This window comes from Scylla paramamosain, chromosome 26 (genome assembly GCF_035594125.1).
Source record: "Scylla paramamosain isolate STU-SP2022 chromosome 26, ASM3559412v1, whole genome shotgun sequence".
NCBI lineage: Eukaryota > Metazoa > Arthropoda > Malacostraca > Decapoda > Portunidae > Scylla > Scylla paramamosain.
In genome coordinates this window covers 17,886,591-17,895,647 of record NC_087176.1, presented here as the reverse complement: position 1 = coordinate 17,895,647, position 9,057 = coordinate 17,886,591, and the positions used below count along the sequence as shown (strand labels likewise).

Sequence of the window (9,057 nt, the reverse complement as noted above, 5' to 3'; positions counted from 1 at the left end):
GAGTTTGACTAGGTTAGGTGCAAGCATGGACGCACAGTTTTGGGGAACAATAGGAGAGACCCCATGAGGTCCATAAGCCTTCTGAGGGTTAAGGCCAGCGAGGGCATGGAAAACGTCACTGCGAATGATCTTAGTGGGTAGCATGCAGTAGTCAGAGGGTGAAGGAGAGGGAGTGACAAGCTCTTAATCATCCAAGTTAGAGTTTTTAGCAGAGGTTTGAGCGAAGAGTTCAGCTTTAAAAATAGATGAGATGCCAGTAGTGCCATCAGGTTGAAATAAAGGAGGGAAAGATGAAGAAACGAAGTTATTGGAGATATTTTTGGATAAGTCCCACAAGTCACAAGGGAGGTTAGATCTTGAAAGATTTTGACACTTTCTATTAAAGAAGAAGTTTTTGGCTAGTTGGAGAACAGACTTGGCATGATTCCAGGGAGAAACATAAAGCGCATGAGATTCACGTGAAGGAAGGTTCAAGTAACATTTGTGGGCCATCTCTCTATCATGTATAGCACGAGAACAGCATGTGTTAAACAAAGATTTGGAAGGTTTAGGTTGAAAGAAAGAGTGAAAAATGTACGCCTCCATGCCAGACACTATTACATCTGTTATGTGCTTAGCACACAGAGACAGATCTCTGACACGGAAGTAGTAGTTATTCCAAGGAAAAATCAATATAATACCTCCTCAGGTCCTTCCAGTTAGCAGAAGCAAAACCCCAGAGGCACCTCCGCTTTGGGGACTCTGAGGAGGGATTGGATTAACTAGGTCTTCTCAAATAAACCTTGCACTGCTATCAAAATTACTTCGGAAAACACTTGCCTTATCTGCACCATCGATAAGGAGAATAGGAAAGCATTTACGGCTGCCAGAAGACTTCAACAGCTCCCTTATATCTCGTGTCAGCATTTGTAGCGCATTACGTTTTTCTGTCGGACAAAAATATTGACACCATGAAAACACGTATCGAGATCAATCGTGTCTGCTTTTTTACACACACACACACACACACACACACACACACACACACACACACACACACACACACACACACACACACACACACACACACACACACACACACACACACACACACACGTACACGCTATGACTACTTCAGACGACACTTGTAATTTCATATGAATAAACATATAGGGTTTTAAGTATGAAAAGCGCCTATTTGTCTGGTTGTCGATAGGCCATGTGCTATGTTTAATAGCACATATCTATCTAGGAAAGATCGAATATGGTCTTCAGAGGCAGTGTTACATCGTTTTCTGGAATAAGTACCTAACAAACTGATTAGTTGTCATCATACCTTGACAATGCTTATTTCAAACACGCATATAATTATCATCACTATAGTCATGTGACAAAAGTGGATAATAAAAACTTTAATAAGTTTGTCATACGTAAATAAGCAGCCCAACGCGTGGAGGTATCAGAACTTTGTTTTGACGTCACATGCTACGCCCTGTTATCCTTTTTAACTCTGAGAGAGACTGCTATCGTTCCAGCCAGAGTGATAATTACTGAATATTTACCAGGTTACTTTTGATATGCATTAGCAATTTACTATAATGATAGACGTATTTGGGGAACAAAATCCTATCACTCCCTAATACATAACATTGCAGCACATATCATTTATACTAAGCTGAATTTCTTTAACTTTCTTTGTTTTCATTACTCAACATTATTTGAAAGCTTTTTTTTTTTTTTTATTTAGGAAGGAAACTGGCCAAGGGTAACAAAAATCCAATAAAAAAAAAATGCCCACTGAAATGCCAGTCCCATAAAAGGGTCAAAGCAGTAGTCTAGTCAAAAAATTGAAGAAAAAGTGTCTTGAAAGTCATAGGAAGGTGGAAATACAGAAGCAGGCAGGGAGTTCCAGAGTTTACCAGAGAAAGGGATGAATGATTGAAAATACTGGTTAACTCTTGCATTAAAGAGGTGGACAGAATAGGGGTGAGAGAAAGAAGAAAGTCTTGTGCAGCGAGGCTGCGGGAGGAGGGGAGGCATGCAGTTAGCAAGATCAGAAGAGCAGTTAGCATGAAGATAGCGGTAGAAGACAGCTAGAGATGCAACATTGCGGCGGTGAGAGAGAGGCTGAAGACAGTCAGTTAAAGGAGAGGAGTTGATGAGACGAAAAGCTTTTGATTCCACCCTGTCTAGAAGAGCAGTATGAGTGGAACCCCCCCAGACATGTGAAGCATACTCCATACATGGACGGATAAGGCCCTTGTACAGAGTTAGCAGCTGCGGGGTTGAGAAAAAAACTGGCGGAGACGTCTCAGAACGCCTAATTTCATAGAAGCTGTTTTAGCTAGAGATGAGATGTGAAGTTTCCAGTTCAGATTATATGTAAAGGACAGACGGAGGATGTTCAGTGTAGAAGACGGGGACAGTTGAGTGTCATTGAAGAAGAGGGGATAGTTGTCTTGAAGGTTGTGTCGAGTTGACAGATGGAGGAATTGAGTTATTGAGGCATTGAACAATACCAAGTTTGCTCTGCCCCAATCAGAAATTTTAGAAAGATCAGAAGTCAGGCGTTCTGTGGCTTCCCTGCGTGATATAGTGGCACCTTTCGTTTCATCTAATTCTAAAGCTGAACTCTTCTCTCAGACCGTCCCTCGTATTGTTTTCCGAAACTGTGCCTCCGTGCTTGCACTTGCCTATTCAAACTTTTTCAACTCTGTCTATCAACCTTTCCTTCTTGCTGGACGTTTGTTTACATTCAGCCCGTTCCTAAAATGGGTGACTGTTCTAATCTTTCAAACTACAGTCCTATTGCTTTAATTCCCTGCCTCTTTAAAGTTTTTATTATATCCTCAACAGGAACTTCCTTAAGCATATATCATTTCACAACCTTATATCTGAACGCCAGTATGGGTTTCGTCGAGGCCGCTCTACTAGTGATCTGAGGAGTTTCCTTAATGAGTCTTAGCCATCTCTTTTAGGATTTTGGTGAAACTTTTGATGTTGCCTTAGATACATCGAAAGCTTTTGATAGAGTCTTGCACAAAGCTTTGGTTTCTAAAGTACCTCCTACGGCTTATATCATAATTCTCTGTAACCATCTCAAATTTCCTTCCTGACCGTTTTATTGCTGGTGTGGTAGACGGTCACTGGTCTTCTCCTAAGTCTATTAAAATTGATGTTCCTCAGGGTTGTATCCTGTCACCCTCTTTCTTCCTATTATTCATCAATAATCTTCTAAAACAAACTTATTGTCCTGTCCACTCCTACGTTGATGATACCACCCTCCACTTTTCCACATCTTTTCGTATACGTCCAACTCTTCCGGAAGTAAACAGTTCATGCTGGAAAGCCGCAGAACACCTGACTTCGGATCTCTCTAAAATTTCTTATTGAGTTAGAGCAAACTTAGTATTGCTAGTACTGTTCATTTACTCCATCTATCAACTCAACACTTATCTTACAGATTACTATTCCCTTTTCTTCAGTGATACACAACTGTATCCCACATCTATACTGAATATCCTCGGTACTTGACCACTGATTTGATGACAGTTTGTCACAGCAGGTGTTGAAGATCAACTCGACACAACCTTCCAGATAACTATTACCTTTTTTTTCATTGACACTCAACTGTACCTCACTTCTACAATGAACATTCTCAGTACTTGAGCACTGATTTGATGACAATTTATCACAGTAAGTGTTGAAGATATTCCCCCATTACCACGAATTTCATTGCTTATAGGAAATTATTTAAATGGGAATAGGATTTTTCCTAACCTTTCAGCACCTTCTGCAGAACACAACACAGTCGAGCTCGAACAATAGTTTCCTGTTTTATTTTCTGTGTGTGCAATCACGTTTCGGCAACCAGCAAGTGCCGGATATTTACACACACACACACACACACACACACACACACACACACACACACACACACACATATATATATATATATATATATATATATATATATATATATATATATATATATATATATATATATATATATATATATATATATATATATATATATATATATATATCACATAAAGAATCCAAGGTAACAATGAATGCTTGGCGCCACCATCAAAAATTGATTACGGTATACCTGGCGGGATCATCAAGAATTGGGTTACTGTGATAGATTTACCTGAATAATCTAACGGTTTTGGGTTGGAAGTAGTTAAGACATAGCCTATGTCACTCTCCGGACCAAGGCGGGACTCCCTGCCAAATTTCATCGCAATCAGTTCATAAATGTATGTTATGTTCACTTCGGTTCACTATTCCTAATATTCGGTGAACTGATGAAACCTACCTGAAAGATGAATTCGTTGGATACCTCTATATCACAAAAAATTTGACCACACACTGAAGGAATCGGTAGGTTGATAGGATTCAACTCCAAGCTGACAATGAATGCTCCATTTATACCTCTCTTCACCATCAAAAATCAAAGATAACAATGAATGCTTGGCGCCATCATCAAAAATGGGTTACGGTATACTTGACACCATCATCAAGAATTGGGTTACGGTGACATATTTGCCCGAATAATCTGACGGTTTTGGGGTTGGAAGTAGTTAAGACATAGCCATGTCACTCCCCCGGATCAAGGGAAACCCTTGATCCGAGGGCAATCCCCTACCAAATTTCATAATACACACATACAGATAGGCGAACTGTTTTTTAATATATATATATATATATATATATATATATATATATATATATATATATATATATATATATATATATATATATATATATATATATATATATATATATATATATATATATATATATATATATATATATATATATATATATATATATATATCCAATTTGAACAATAATTTTCCAGTGTTCAAAGGCTATGTCCTAAATACCAAGAACTGGCAAACTGGCATTACTGGCTATGATGACAAACCTACAAAGTGAGTTGGTTGCGAGATGCATGATGATACTTAACCACAAATAGGTAGGTCCGAGTTCAGTCAGACATTACACTATAGGTTAATTACATATCACGTAATATTAGAGGAGGCAGGCTAGATAAATAATGTGTTCACTGTAGAGAAGAAAAAGGGAAAGAATAAGAGGGGACAGTTGTCTGTGGATTTGGGAAAAACTGAATTTTGAAGCATTGAATAGCACAGGATCAGGAAGGTGTTTCGATCTTCTATATGGAAATCATATTTTAGGAGAATGTCGTTACGTAAATTGTTACATTAATTATGTATACTTACGTGATAGCTGAAGAAAACTATACGATCCACAGCACATCAAAAATAATGCGACCACCAGATCCATGAACTTCATTGTCTCGGTACCTGATGAAAACAGATGTAAGGTTTACGTCAATATTAGTCACACTTTTCGTCCTCTCATCAGAATCATAAATAATATAATAAATATAAATCCAAAGCATAAAGCCCCGTTCACATATTGGCAAATTTTTATGGCGACTCCGCTGCGACTCTGATGTGACTTCCTGGACGGCGACTGTGCTGCGAATTGTGTGGCGACTCTCATGTTTGGCGAACGTAGTGCGAACGTGTTGCGAATGCGCTGTCACTCAACTGCGAAAGCGCTGTGAATGCCGTGTGACTCATCGACAGAGTAAATATATAGGACACGCTTATAAACCTTTACATGTTTGTGTGAGCTCTCCATGTGTGCGCACCATAAGAATGCTTCGTGGTGTGGAAAAGAAGTGGAAACAAGAACAAATAAATTATGGAAAAAAATGTCTGATTCACACAAAATCACTCAATATTGAAAGAGAGAGAGAGAGAGAGAGAGAGAGAGAGAGAGAGAGAGAGAGAGAGAGAGAGAGATTCAGATTCAGTACTTTTATTCACAATGCATATACGTACACAGTATTATGAAAAAGACATCAGCCTAGAACCACTCATTACAAGGGATTGCAGGGGAACAGAGCAAATATAAGTGAAATAGAACGAAATGTGTAAACGTTAGTTATTTACGAGTTAACGTCACAGAACCGAGGATGTACTCGTAGTGTTAATGTTAATAAAATGTATAGCAAGGTCTGCAAGATTAGGGAAGGGCACGGGACACCACGCGCTGATCATGTACACAAGATAGTGTTCCAGGGTGTGTTGATCCCTCGCTGCACACAGTTGGCATCTCCTCTTCTCCGAGGTGGGGAGTCCCAGCTCCCAACTATAGGAATTACTTGGGTGGATTCTGAACGCCACTACTTCAGCCTGCCCCGCTCTGATAGGGCGCGCCCGGTTGATGCATCCTGCTTGAACCTGGGCCAGCCAGCGCACGTTGTGGCTCTCACCTTGCTGGACCTCCCCCGCCGGCTGTCTGCCTCTCGTCAGCGAGCAGTTTTATTTTCCACCTTAGCTGTCTCATTGTCCTGGGAATGTGAAGGCTCGCCACTGGATCATAAGTTCCTTGCTTGACCAGTGCGTCAGCCTTGTCATTACCTGTTACACCAACGTGAGATAGGATCCAGGTGATGCAAACTGTTCTGTCCATGTGTTGTTGTGCGAATAGTGTGTATTAGGTGGGAATTCTCGCTATGGTGAGACTGCAGTGACATGATGGCTGTCATGGAGTCCGTGTGGATGTCGACATTGTGGTGTTGTGAGGTGTGGGCGTTCTGTACTGCCATTAGGATTGCTCCCAGCTCTGCCTGCTTGGAGGATGAGAAGCCAGTCACACAGGATGTCACTGTGCTGGTGGCCGTGTTGGTGGCGGCGGCGGCGACAGTGGCTGCGGCAGAGTACTTAATGTGGCACACAAAGGAGAGAGAGAGAGAGAGAGAGAGAGAGAGAGAGAGAGAGAGAGAGAGAGAGAGAGAGAGAGAGAGAGAGAGAGAGATGCACAGTCATCTTTGCAGGGAAGTAACAATCCACTGTCATCTCACCCTACCACAAAGGTGTGAAGGGCATGTAGAAGAGCTTGCTACTATGGCACATCCCCTGCGACAGTGCCGCGAACTCTGCGAACTTGCTGCAAAACCACTGTCATTCCATTGCGATAGCGGCGACAGCACTAAGACAGCGCTGCAACAGTGCTCCGACTACCAGCCATATCGACTCTGCTGCTAAAGTTTTGAACAGTCCAAAACATTCGCCATCGCTTGGCGAACGCGCTGCGACTCAGTCCACTCTGACAACTCTGCTGGCGAGAACGTTGTGAACGCTCAGCAACTCCGTTGCGAACGCTCGCAACTCCGCCGCAGCGGAATCACAACGCGTACGCCATCCAGATTCGTTAATGTGTGAACGGTGCTTAAGGACTCAGCATCATTCACTTGGCGTTGACCCTACTGAGAGAGAGAGAGAGAGAGAGAGAGAGAGAGAGAGAGAGAGAGAGAGAGAGAGAGAGAGAGAGAGAGAGAGAATGCTTAAAAAACACGAAACCAAATCGTAAACTATTTGGTACGGCCTTCAGTTAAAAGTCAATAAATAAATAAAAATATAAACACACACATGCACACACACACACACACACACACACACACACACATATATATATATACTCGTATATATATATATATATATATATATATATATATATATATATATATATATATATATATATATATATATATATATATATATATATATATATATATATATATATATATATATATATATATACTTGAACAACTAATGCAAATAGATAAATAAGTAAAGACACCAAATTTATAACTCGTAAATGAGTAACAAAATAAGTTCATAAATAAATAAATAAAAAAGGACGCGGATTTCATTTAACTTTGTTATTCATTTATACATTACTTTATATCCACAGGGCGAAGAGCAGCGATCACCTACTAGTCGACAGAGACTGAGTAGTTGTGATCATCTCTCTGCTGATATTTCGCTAATGCGAGCCATTACTTCCGGTTTTTTTTTCCCTTCCAAAATATGGCAGCACCTGTCCTGAGTACTCTTAGCAGCGATTCAGTAGTGTGTCTGTAATGACTAGGAGGGTTTACTAAATGTTATTTTTTTCTTCTCGCCGGAACGGTGGTGCCTCCAGCTGCCAGAGGGAAAGATTATTCTCGCTAGTATAAGTACCATTACCGCACCATTTGACAGATGAATTTTCTTGAGTTATCACGCCAAATAGCTTCACTGTGTATGATTTGGTTGGAAAAATAATATGTACATTAAGTTCAAGTTTGATGCAACTAAATGTAATATTTACCGGCAACTACAGCTCTTTATCTCTCTTCATCTCTCTACTTGTTCTTCTGAAATTAATTCATTCCGGAGAACCCACTGTACACTGTTGTGCCACATTCTATGGCAAAGCCACTGATGTTAATGTTAGGAAACCATTACAATTTTTTATTCCTCCATGAACACAAATTACTCTCTTAGCCTACCAATGTAAGCGATTTTGATAACACACCTACCTCACAGCCTACTTTTCTTTCTCGAGTATATTTTCATAGCTTCATAACTGTTTAAAAGAAATAATTTATTCTGTGTGCAGTACGTGGTATGCTTTAGTGAGGCTCCAGCTATCTGAGACCTATGTTGAGTGAAGGAATGCACTGGTTACATATATACTTTTCTTTTTATTAGGCATGGAAGATTACTCTTTATTACATTGATTGGTTTCCAAAAGGCATTCCATCTTTTTCCTATCCTTGTGTTGATCCGTTTTTCAAGGTCTGGGTTCAAACTATATATATATATATATATATATATATATATATATATATATATATATATATATATATATATATATATATATATATATATATATATATATATATATATATATAATTTTATTATTTTTTTTTCTACATAGGTATTTCATATTTCCAAACAAATTTTATGACTTTTGTATCTATTTCAGTTTCTTTGTCTGGTATAAAGTTGTTGACCACTTTTGATATCTTCATATTTTTTCATCAACCCTATCTCTTTTCTCTGTATAATTGTAAAATCATCTCATGTAGATTTCCATAACACGTCATGATATCATTCCTAAATTAAAGGTAGCACTGTGAATCTTATATTTGCCTTGTGTTGTAATCAATTCATTCTTGACATAATGCACGTTATACAAATCATC

At 39.2% G+C, this 9,057-nt stretch overlaps 1 long non-coding RNA gene across 1 annotated transcript in view; it reads right to left on the bottom strand.

The window, feature by feature from the left end:
• Positions 1-819: 819 nt before the first annotated feature.
• The window catches only part of LOC135113926 (uncharacterized), a 36,352-nt gene continuing 28,114 nt past the window's right edge, over positions 820-9,057 (bottom strand). Inside the window, exons 2-3 of the long non-coding RNA XR_010275124.1 lie at positions 5,232-5,315; positions 820-926 (exon numbers count right to left, since the gene is read on the bottom strand). This is a non-coding gene — a long non-coding RNA (uncharacterized LOC135113926). The remainder of the gene's footprint in view (positions 927-5,231; positions 5,316-9,057) is intronic.